Genomic DNA, 12603 nt, shown 5'->3' on the forward strand with positions numbered 1-12603 from the left:
TATGGAAATTGTATGCCATACGATGCGATGCGATTAAACATTGTATAAGCACTCTAATGGGTGCTTACAATATTAAATGCACCCCCACGCCACCCCCCCACTATAAACGTGAACCCGAAGCGTGGCGAGCGCAGCGAGCCCGCGAGGGGGGGCGGCACGCGTCCTACGACCTTTTCATACCCCCACTATATACGTCGGCGTGGAATTGAGAATAGAAAGTGTGGCGAGCGCAGCGAGCCACCGAGCCCGAAGGGTGGCGAGCGCAGCGAGCCCCATGAGGGGACGCGGATACCTTCACAGGTATCCGCGTCCCCTGGCGGGCTTCACAGGTGTCCGCGTGTTAGAGGAACATACACACCATTATTTTTTAGAGTATACCAATAAAAAGTGTAATTTTTAAATACTGCATATCTAGCAAATATTGGTCCATGATTTAAGGGTGACCCCACCCAGAGTTCTTTCTCTCTCTCCTCCTCTCTTGGAAAACTATAAATACTACTGGGGACATGATATGTAACTGGCACTACTGGGGACATCTGTAACTAGCACTACTAGAAACATGATATGTAACTGGCACTACTGGAGACATGACATGTTACTGGCACTACTGCATACCTCCCAACTTTTGAAGTTGGGAGGTCGGGACGTTCGCGCGGCGAAGGCGCGCGCGCTCCCGAATAGGGGGCGCGACCTCGAGAAAAGGGGGCGTGGCCTCACGGGTGACGCGAACTCCGGCCACGCCCCCGTTTTCGCCGCTCGTTGGCGCTGAATAGACGCTGTGCGCATGCGCACAGCGTCTATTCTCGGCAAGCTTCGGGGCTCCCAACTGTCCCCTCCACCGCGGGACAATGGCGGCCCCGGGCGGGACGCGGGAACGTCCCCGAATATCGGGACGTTCCCGCGGTAAGCGTGACAGTTGGGAGGTATGCTACTGGGGACATCTGTAACTAGCACTACTGGGGACATGATATGTAACTGGCACTAAGTATATACAGGAAAATGATTGCTTGGTATTCAAGTTCAGGGTCTGCGATTGTACACAAACGTTGTTTCATGTTTTATGCACAAATAAAATATATGTGTGTGTATTTCATGTGTTTGCTATATACATTCCTTCTAGCATTGTTAGATCCCCAGATGGGACTCCTGTGCGGCCTGCGATGCACAGGCCCAAAAAATGGGACATGGCTTAGACTAAAAGGGGCGTGGCTTTGTGAAATGTCTGCGATCATGGAGGTGCCGGACAGTTTCCTGACAGTCGGGATCCCGACAGTCATTACCCCGACGTCGGGATCCCGACTGTCAAAACCCCGACACTCGGGGTCGATCATGGAACCTGTTTTGGCCGCTGTGGGGGCAAAAATTTGGACAGGTGGGAGGTATGTATCTATCTATATATCTATATACAGATAGATAAATATATACATATATAAATACAGTCCAGTGTTCATAAAATGACATTCAATACACCAAAAATATACTTATATGCTTAGGGATAAATTCAAACAAGGTCAAATTGAATTTGGATTTTTTTGCATATGCAGCACATTTATCATGTATTTTGTGCTGTGTGAGAAAAATATAAATATCACAGCCAAGATATACTGTAGTTACTAACAGGAAACAAAATATTGCAGGCGTTACATTACCATGATCGACCACTAGAGGTCGATGGCTTCTAGTTAGATGCCTATACTTAGTCGTCTGCATTTAAATAGACAATGATGGGAGATTGACGGAAGGTAAGCATCTATGGGAATCTGGTCAACAGTAGCACGTTCAACATGGGTTTTTTATCTTCTTTTGATGCCGAATGTCAGTGAGGTGACCGTGGACACCTCAGTGACATTTGGCACAGTGTCCCGTGTCACTGACATTCCTGCACAGTGTCCCCTCGCATGGTTCGCTGTGCTTGGAAGACTATTATATTCCTACTCTATGTCCACTTGAATAGTAGAGTAGGAACCAAGTGGACCAGGACCAAAAAAAAGACGAAAAACCCGTGTTGACCTTGCTACTGTCGACCAGGTTCCCGTTGATTCTTTCCTTTCTTCGATCTCCTGTCACTGTCTATCTAAATGCCGACGACCAAGTATAAGCGTCTTCAGGGCTGGGCAATTGCGGCCCTCCAGATGTTGAGGAACTTCACATCCCAGGATGCTTTGCATTAGTTTTGCTATGTGGCCATGCTGAAACTGATGCAAGGCATGCTGGGATGTGTAGTTCCTCAACATCTGGAGGGCCGCAATTGCCCAGCCCTTGTCTAATTAGACACCGTAGACCTCTAGTGGTCGACTGTGGTATTGTCCACCTCCGTCTCGACGATCAGCCATCCAGATACCGTTCCCTATACCCTGCTCCTATTTCTATACACACTCCGGAGGTTGAACAGCTTCATGTTTTCAACTGGGGTCTACTAGAAGTAAATACAGCAAGTCTTTCAATGTTTAATCTTCTTCCTTCTGAAGTGACCCTGAAGTGACTGTGATGTAACAGTCTGTAACGACTTCTGTGCTGTAGTAACGAGAATGATAAGATAATGTTACTAAGACACATCCCAGCTTTTCTGGCAGCCGCGGAGAAATATTATCCTACTACAGTATTTATAGCTTTACTTTCCTTCTTGTTAGTAAATGCTCAGTGAGGAATAAGGCGAGGTCATTCTGCTTGCTCTCTCTACCTGTTGGCACCTGGTAAATGGCAAATGAATAGAGCAAGGTGCGTGTGTAATGCCCCTTTCAGATCACACAAAAAAAAACAACGGTATTTTGCCGATTTTTAATTGTTTTAAAACGGTAATATGTGCGGTCTGAAAGGTGCAGAGTGATTTCAGACCCATTTTTTTTTTGCTGTCTGAACGGGTCTGAAACGGTACCCAGGCAGCAGTGAGCACTATTGGTCCCCAGCGCAGTGCATATTTAATGAGCCGACCGCTCATTACATATGCGCATATGTAATGAGCTGCTCATTACATATGCGCATATGTAATGAGCGGCTGGCTCATTAAATATGCACTGCGCTGGCTCAGAACGGACCAGCTAATGCTCACTGTCAGACCCCCTACCCTTACCCTTCCAGCGTCCTGCAGCTCTCCTCCCTGCCTGCAGTGCTGGAGCTCCTACTGGCAGTCTAGGTGCAGGCTCTGCTGCCTGATCCCCTCTCTCTCTATACCTCCAAGAGGTCACTTCCCAGCGCATCTCCAGGATGTCTCAGCTGCTTTCACACTGCGAACCTGCTTTAGACCAGGTATTTACATGCGATGTGAAAGGGGTTAAACTTGCTCTGACCCGTTTTAATTTTTTTTTTTAAATACCTGGTCTAAGCAGGTTTTGCGGTGTGAAAGCAGCATAAGAGCTCTCATTGGCTGTGTGGGATTGGGGCAATGCAATAGCAGCAAGCTGGGGATAATACAGTCATTAGGTCGACAAGCATTGGGTCAATATGGATTGGGTGGACACCATTAGGTCAACATGCAGAAAGGTCACCATGGGTCTGGGTTGTCATGTTTCTAGGTCGACATGCCATTAGTTTGACACAAGCATTAGGCAAGGTCAACAGTCATAAGGTCGACATTGGGTTTTTCACTGTTTTTTGAGCTGACATGTGCCGACAGGCAGGATTGCATGCCCTACCATCCACTAGGGTGTGGTGTGAGAATAAGATATTTTTCCCTGAGCCATGCGAGGGGACGCGGTGCTACGTTTCAGTGTCTATGTTGACATTTCGGTAAAAAAAGTGAAATCCCCACGTCGACCTTTTGACTGTCGATCTTGACCATGTCGATGCAATGCTTGTGTCGACCTAATGACATGTCAACCTACACCCATGTTGACCTAGACCCATGTTGACCTTTCTGCATGTCAACTTAATGGTGTCAACCTAACTGCTGTAGACCTAATGATCCATACCCGGGATATGACCTTCATGTGTTGAGAGGTGTATTTGACACCACAATATTCCAAAATTAGTTTGAGTTTGCTCCCCTCTGTCCACCTCTCCCCACAGATTCTCTTGTCACATGCAGCCTTGTCCTCACTAAGGACCTTATTCTGGTACACATGCAATGCTGTGAAATTTGCAGCGGTGTGTGTGGACTAAACGCCTCCCGCAGGGATGGCTCCCCCCCCCCTCACATGCCGCAATCCCCCGCACTGCTGTGAATGTATGATCTGCATAAACAACCATTCGCAGCCTTGGGTGCGGGGGAGAAATTATTTTTGACCATTGAGTGATCAGATCTGAGACACCTCTATGGTGTCTCTGATCTGCAAGTGCTCTGTGTGGGAAGCGGGCGGAGAGCTGACATCCACTGACGTCAGCCTCCTGCCCCCCGCACCCACGTCACCAGGTGATTTCCATGGGAACGCCCAGCTTTTTTATGGAAACGCCCATAAGCTAGGCTACATATTTATAGTTTGCAGGGGGTGAGGTAAGCCCTGGAATGGGAGGAGATGGATGGAGAAATTAGTTCCACCACCTCTCAAGGGCCACTTTTAAGCCCTGGATACATCGCACGCACTCCCATTCCCTGCTGCCTGGAGCCTGCCCGAGGTCGGGTGCACACTGGTCCGAATCTGATGTGATGCGCACGGGATCGGATCTAACATCAAACAAATGCGATTTTGACACAATTCACCCAATTTCTCATCACGATCCGTCAGAATCTGGTAAAAAGGGCCCAGATGCTCTAGTGTATGGCCAGCATCAATCAGAGGGTACGGATCATAGGACAAACAAGCATTAGGTCGACCACTCAAGGTCGACATGACTGAAGGTCGACATGAGATTAGGTCGACAGGGTCATTAGGTTGACACAAGCATTAGGTGAACATGGGGAAGGTTGACAGTCAAAAGGTCGACATGGTCAAAATATCGACATGTCAAAAGCTTGCAATGGAAAAGGTGGACACATGAAAAATAAGTTTTTCACAGTTTTTTTTTTTTATATTTTTGCAAGAGTTCATGTTACACTATTTGGGGGTCTATGGTGACGGGTGACATTGACACACAAAACCGCAAAGAACACATGTCAAACTTTTTATGTGTCTATCTTTTCCTTGTTGATCTTTCGACCATGTCAACATTTTGAAAATGGCGATCTATTGCTTGTCGACCTATTGTCAGTGTCGACTTAGTGCATTCAACCTTTTAGTGTCTACCTATTGACTGTCTACCTAAACACTGTGACCTCTCAGTCCACACCCCTCTATATATGCCAAAGTCTGCAATGTTACCAGGGCCAGCACAAGGGCAAGTAGAACCTGAGGCTAAAAATGATTACAGGGCTATTGGGCATACAGTACCTCCCTGTTTTCATGGGACAGTCACAATGGCCCTTATTCTGATTGAGTCGTACGGCTCCGAATGCGGTCGGACGGCCGATGGTTGGTGTTTGCGCATGTGCAGAGGCGTATCTGCGCATGTGCGAACGCCGTGCACGTCTGAATACGGCGTGAATTCCATACAGAAAACGATTGGTCAGAACAATCCGAGCAGGGGGTGGAGAGGGGCGTGAAGGGCTGTTTGGGCTCATTACCATATGCGTACGCCCCACGTTTCATGGGCGTTCCCATGAAAACGCTGGGCGTACGTATGGTAATCCGCCCGTGAGGGGGGCGGACATATGACATAGCCGGATGCCAGCTGCCCGCCCATATCCCTGAGTTTGCATGGAGAAATGCCAGAGTGGTCTGGAGCACTCGGTGCTGCCTGACCACTGGGTCCAGCATTTGATGGTCGGTGACCATCGTATGATGGGGGAGGTTCCCACAGATGGAGGAGGTGTTCACATGAAATATCCACTTGCGGTCTGTTCAGTCGACGTCTTACCGCATTCGGATGATGTGAGCGATCCGTACGGAAGGCGGGGCTAAGAACATTCGATTCCTGTCCGAAAATACACATCCGACCGATTCAACTAGAATAAGGGCCAATGTTTTATGACTGACCAATGTCCCAGTTAGGAGTCTCCCATTTGCACATTTGTGTCTAATCACTGCAGATAGAGGGTCAGGGGCAGTCCAGCATCTCACAGAGTTGGAGGCATGGCTTACGATCTCGCAAAGCCATGCCCCTGTTTTCAAGGCCACACCCCTTGTTGGGAACGGGCTCAGTTTTCCATACAATAATTTAGATGTTACATCAGTAAATTCTTACAGATTAATGAGAACCATATGACAGTCCACTCTCTGTGATGTTTTGTAATAATAATTATAATTATTATTATTATGATTATACTATTATTATTATTATTATTATTATTATTATTATTATTACACTCCACAAAAAAGTAAAAAAAAAAAAGAAATAAAAAAACCTAATGTCAACATTTTCATGTGCCAATCATTGCCACATCGACCTTTTGACCATGTCGATCACAAGCATGTTGACCATCAGGTGTCGGCATCACCACTGTCAACCTATCATCCGGATACCAAGGAATACATGTATATACCACATTGTGATGATGAAGTGAAATGTTGCTTTTACTTTATTATTAAACATAAATAAAACATGAACATTTAATCTGTATTAGGTGCAGTTACTTCATTATAGTGAGGTAAATAATACATATGTGGCATTCAGACCAGAAGAAGAATTCACCATTTGCTGGGGAAAGTTTCCATGTTTTGTTTTTTTTTCAATTTGCCTCAGTACTAAAGGAATAAGGGTCCAATTCTGGATCACACTCAGTGAACCAAATTCGGCCCCTGCCAGGATGGTCGCGGTTTGCGCATGTGCACTTTTGCGCATGTGCAAACCCCAACTGCGGATGGCCTTGGCGATTTACATTGACGCCGGGCCATTCACAGCAGGAAGGGAAAACGCTGCAAATGTGGGCGGGACGAAGTGTGCTGCGTAATTCGCACTGCCAGGGTTAGTAAAGCTGCATCCGTGGACATAGCCACTGGCTTCAACACACCCAGAAAACAGAGTTGATGAGCCCCCATTTTCTGGAGCGCTGCCCACCCCCTCCTTCCCCCCAAATGCCAGCACTATGTCAGTCATGCTGCAGCTTTTGGGACATTACAAGCAACATCGCCGACCCAGATGTGCGTATGTGCAAGTGGCTTCTTCGCATGTTTCCAGTCAGAGATGCACATTAACATCCAATTTTCCTCTATGAATCAGGCCATGGTGCAGACCCCCCCACAATGATTAATAATGCACTTGGAATAGTTCATATGGCATGTAGTTATTGGTTCGACATTATCAATGTAGACAAAGCTGGCCCTGGCAAATTTCATGCCCTAGGTAAGAATTTGCTTGGTGCCCCCTAAGACTGTTGATAGTTCTGCCCCTAACCAATTACTCCTTATTCACATTACACCACACTGTATTACTCTGTATTCACATTACACCACACTGTTTTTCTCCTTATTCACATTACTCCACATTGTATTGCTCCTCATTCACCTTACAACAAACCGTATTGCTCATCATTTACATTACACCACACTATATTGCTCCTTATTCACATTACACTACACCATATTGCTCCATATTCACATTACACCACACTATATTGCTTCGTATTCACATTACTCCACATCGTATTGCACCTTATTCACGTTACACCACATCGTATTTCACCTTATTCACATTACACCACATGGTATTGCTCCTTATTCACATTAAACCACACCAAATTGCTCCTTATTCACATTACATCAAACCATATTTTTTGTAATTCACATTACACCACACTGTATCGCTCCTCATTCACATTCCACCACACCGTATTGCTCCATTTTCAAATTACACCACATTGTATTGCTCTTTATTCACTTTATTCTACATCGTATTACTCCTTATTTACATTACACCACATTGTATTGCTCCTTATTCACATTACAACACACCATTTTGCTCTTTATTCACATTACACCACACATTATTGCTCCTCATTCACATTAAACCACACCATATTGCATCTTATTCACTTTACACTACACAGTATTGCTTTTTATTCACATTAATATACACTGTATTGGTCCTTATTCCCACTGCACCACACCTTTATATAATTTATGCCACACAGTAGTGCAATATTTACAATATACACATATTACAATATTTACACATAATGCAACATAGTAATAGCAACACTTATACACATAATGCAGGGTTCATTCTAGCACCCTGCATCTTTCAAAACATGTGCAGTTCCTCTTCCCTGCCTGGGGTGTCGCTCTCTGCTATGGCGCTTATAGCACAGTGAGCTCTCTATTTCAGCACTGTTATGCAGACCAGACCTGTACTAGAAGCACCACATCAGAGAGCGACACCCCAGGCAGGAAAGAACTGCATGAGTTTTGAAAGATGCAGGGTACTAGGAAGAACACTATAAGGCCACACAGTAATGCATGTTACACATTATGCTAAACATTAGTTGTGTCCTTAAACACATATTGCCATACAGTAATTCTCCTTACACATTATGCCACACATTAGTAATGTTCTTATACACATAGGGCCTGATTCTGGTTCACTCGCAAGAGCAAATTCTCTCTCTAATGAAATAAACCGTGTGCACTGCTGGGGGGTGGGGGTGGGGGGGTAAATGTACCATGTGCAGAGAGAGTTAGATTTGGGTGTTATTTTGTTTCTGTGCAGGGTAAATACTGACTGCTTTATTTTTAGACTGCAATATAGATATCAGTTTGAAGTACAAACCCCACCCGAATCTAACTCTCTCTGCACATGTTACACCTGTCGCATCTGCAGTGCAGCATGGTTTTGTCCATTAGAGAGAATTTGCTTTTGCGAGTGAACCAGAATCAGGCCCATAATGCCGCACAGTAATGCTGCTAACACATATTCCACACATTATTAAAACCTAATTATGGCCATCCACCCAGCAGTCCCTGCACAGCACTCACACGGCCTGGACTCAGAAGATATTGAGGCCTGGGTTGGCTGCAGGAAGTCAGTGCAAACTCATTCTGCTGGACTGTGCTAAGGCCCATGTGAGGAGGAGCTGCTGCAGCTGGGCATGCACTGCGTCCCTCCTCCAGGGAAGGTGGTCATATTTGGGGGGGTTAGCTATAGGGTTTACCGTCAGGGATTGGGCAGATATACTGAGTGCTGCTATATCAGGTGACTGACAGGAGTGCTGATGTTGCTGCTGTAGGCATTGGGAGAAGGGAATGTCGACATTCTAACATATCGACTTTTCACCACTGATAAATGTTTACATGGACAATGTCGGCATAATGACCAGATCAACATTCTGAAGCCGACAATATAACTGTTGACATATCATACCACACCTGTTTAGGTAGTAACTTTTAGCCAATACTGATGTCTCTAGGAGCTCACAAATGGGTCGAATTATGTACGACCAGTTACCAGCCAAAATGATTAGTGATGTCAGCGTCAGCAGCTGTGCACAAACCTTGCCATGCTGGAACTTGTAGTGCTCGTCCCCTTCCTTCCCTGTCCAGGGACTGTGCAGTACTGTCTGGGTGGGTGGCTGTTGTAGCTCAGCATGGAGGTGGGGCGGGAAGGATTACCAGGGTACTGACATTCCGGGATCCGGCTTTTTACCTAACCCCTGAGATTTTGCACTATGGAAAGCACTACTACCTAAATTGTCCCCCTAATGTTTTGGGAAACAAATAAAAGGGCAGATGTATTTAACATACTTGCCTACTTTAAAAAAAAACTAGTTTCAGGGAGATTATAGTTTTTAGTAGAATTTTGCAGGGCGCCCCATTGTCATGCTCCACCCAATGGGCATGTCTGGTTCCATATATGGAGAGATTGTGAACGTGGCACCTAGAAGCGTGGGGTGTTTACTGCTACATCTGAGAGGAATCTTTTAAAATGACTTATATACAAATGTAGATGAGCCCCAAAGCAGTTAGTAAGAGCTACTATACTTGGTAAAGTGCTCGGAAATGGTGCTGATGATTCAATGTAAATGTATCTATCTCTCATTCCTTTTTCCCCCAAAATTGTTACAGTATAATGTGGGCTAGGTGACATGAGGGAGATTGCTAGACTAATGAGGGAGAGAGGGAGATTGCTGCTATGTCAGGGGTCTCCTGCAGAATGCAGGAGGGGAGGCAACTATGATGTAACAGAGTAATGTGGGCTAGGTGAAATAAGGGAGATTGCTAGAGTAATGAGGGAGAGAGGGAGATTGCTGTTATTTCCAGGAGTCTCCTGCAGAATGCAGAAGGGTAGGCAACTATGGTAATAAGCCTGGTAAAGTGTTAAAGAGTGATAAAGTGGAAGGTGGTAATGCACCAGCTGTGATCAAAAATTACAGTTAGGAGCTGGTTGGCATTATCACCTTCCACTTTACCAGGCTTAATACATCTGCAGTGCCCTATTATACCAACAGGCACTGATCCACTGTGATTGGGGTCTGCAGCGCAGGTGTGATTGACAGCTCCCCTCTCTGCACTTCCTTAGTAAATATAAGCTAGGGCACTGCATACAAACCCCATGGTACATATGAATGGTAAGCTGGGAGATGGTGTTACATTGTCATACTGAGTCATTAGGAATCTGTATAACCACAATGATATATGTACTAGTACATGGAGAGGGAGTCCCCGGGCATCTGGCACAGGGCACTGCTGCTGCTCCCTGCTAGGTATTCCCAGGGCAGGAGGGGGCAGAACCGTGGAGAGATAAGGAGGTCCAATAACGGTTCTGCCTCCCTGCCAGCCTCCCCTCCCCATGCAGCCTGCTGCTGCTGCTGCTGTGTGTAATCGGGAGGGACCGGCTGCAGCAGCACAGCCCGGCTCCAGGCAGGAGCACACACACAGGATCAGTGAGTGACACAGGAGCACGTCCCCCATGCTGTGCCCGGCTACCCAGGTATGTACCCACCTCCTCTGCTGTAGCTGCTGCTGGGACCCCGGGCTACTCAGCCTCCACCAGCTGCTGAGAACTTTTCGCCTGCTCTGCATGCACCACAGCAGGGAGAAAGTCCTGGCACAATTGCAAACTCATTCAAAGCTCTATTACATTGTGCTGCATGATGCACTCTATCATTATACAGTAGTGAGTGTGCTCCTGTCACCACCAATCTGTATATTTATAATATTGTATACGTGTGTGTGTATTAGATATAGATGTTCTCTATTATAGCCTTATAATAGCTATCCTGTTTGCATTGTAATTACAAATATACATAGGATGCTGACATCTGTAGTATTGTACAAGACATCTACAGTATATTGTATACACACACATACAGCATCTAGTATGTTTAATAGGCTACTGTCAATAGAGTTTATGTGCTGTCATCACAAATCAAATTTTCTATGATCAGTAAATTTAGGGACTAAGTACAAACCCCGGAACGCCGGACTGGACCCCGGAACGCCGGACTAGACCTTTGAACTCTGCATTCCAGAGCTTGTAGTGTACGGTCCAGGGGGTGCCTGTCCGGGGGTGTCCCGGTTGGGGTGTGTGTGCCTGTGATAGCTACCACCGGGGACATTGGGGAAGGGCCGATAACAGCCTCCTCATATGGGGCCTTATTTTGGTTCATTCTTTCTGACAAAATCCTTCTTAGATGGGCAAAACCATGTGCACTGCAGGTGGGGCAGATGTAACATGTGCAGAGAGAATTAGATTTGGGTGGGGTTTTACTTCAAAGTGAGATCTATATTGCAGTGTAAAAATAAAGCAGTCAGTATTTTCCCTGCACAGAAACAAAATTACTCACCCAAATCTAATTCTCTCTGCACATGTTACATCTGCCCCCCTGCAGTGCACATGGTTTTGTCCATCTAAGAAGGATTTTGTCAGAAAGAATGAACCAAAATAAGGCCCATGGTGCGGACCGTTCCGATTTTTATTACATCCCCGTCCCATACAGGGAGACTTTATTCTCCCCCTTCTCCTCTTCCTGATGACAATTGCCACAGCACCCCCACCTGACGGGACACCCCCCCGACTGGACACTACAAGCTCCAGAATGGCAGATATTGATGAATGAAGCCTGTCCGGCATTCCGGGTTGCTGTCCGGTTCTGGGTTTTACCCATACTCGTTAATTTAAGTTTTACACTAATGTATATAGTATGACATGCATTATTGCTGACATTTTATTTATACATATTGGGCCAGATTCTCTCAGCTTCAAAAGTGATAAAATGGAGAGTGATAAACAGCCAGCCAATCAGCTCCTACCTGCCATCACAGACTTTGTTTGAAAAATGTCAGGCAGGAGCTAATTGGCTGGCTGTTTATCACTCTCCATTTTATCACTTTTGAAGCTTAGAGAATTTGGCCCATTTGCTGTATATACTGTATGAATATGTCATATAAACTTCAGTTTATGTCCTCTGCAAAGCATATAATCAGACTTCTCCAGGTGATATGACTTTGACAGGACTTATACCATAGCGGTGCAGCTCCTGCTGCAGACATACTATTAGTTTTACTGTCTATGTTATTGCACCTATAAATACTGGGGCCAGTGTTCTTATGCTTTGGTTTGTTACAGTAATTGCATATTTATGTGCAGTGTTATTTTGCAGTGGGAGCTGGCTTTGTATGAGCACCCTTATGTTTTTCTGTATTGCTGTTTGCTATATTATCCATATACAGCATTGACATAGTATATTGACTTTTCAAA

At 45.6% G+C, this 12603-nt stretch overlaps 1 protein-coding gene across 1 annotated transcript in view; it reads left to right on the forward strand.

Annotated features, from left to right (window-relative positions):
* Positions 1 to 10662: 10662 nt before the first annotated feature.
* The window catches only part of KCNS3 (potassium voltage-gated channel modifier subfamily S member 3), a 71444-nt gene continuing 69503 nt past the window's right edge, over positions 10663 to 12603 (forward strand). Inside the window, exon 1 of the mRNA XM_083178583.1 lies at positions 10663 to 10833. The gene's annotated coding sequence lies outside the window, so the exon portion shown is untranslated. The remainder of the gene's footprint in view (positions 10834 to 12603) is intronic.

Source organism: Crinia signifera, chromosome 3, assembly GCF_055691185.1.
Source record: "Crinia signifera chromosome 3, ASM5569118v1, whole genome shotgun sequence".
NCBI classification, from domain to species: domain Eukaryota; kingdom Metazoa; phylum Chordata; class Amphibia; order Anura; family Myobatrachidae; genus Crinia; species Crinia signifera.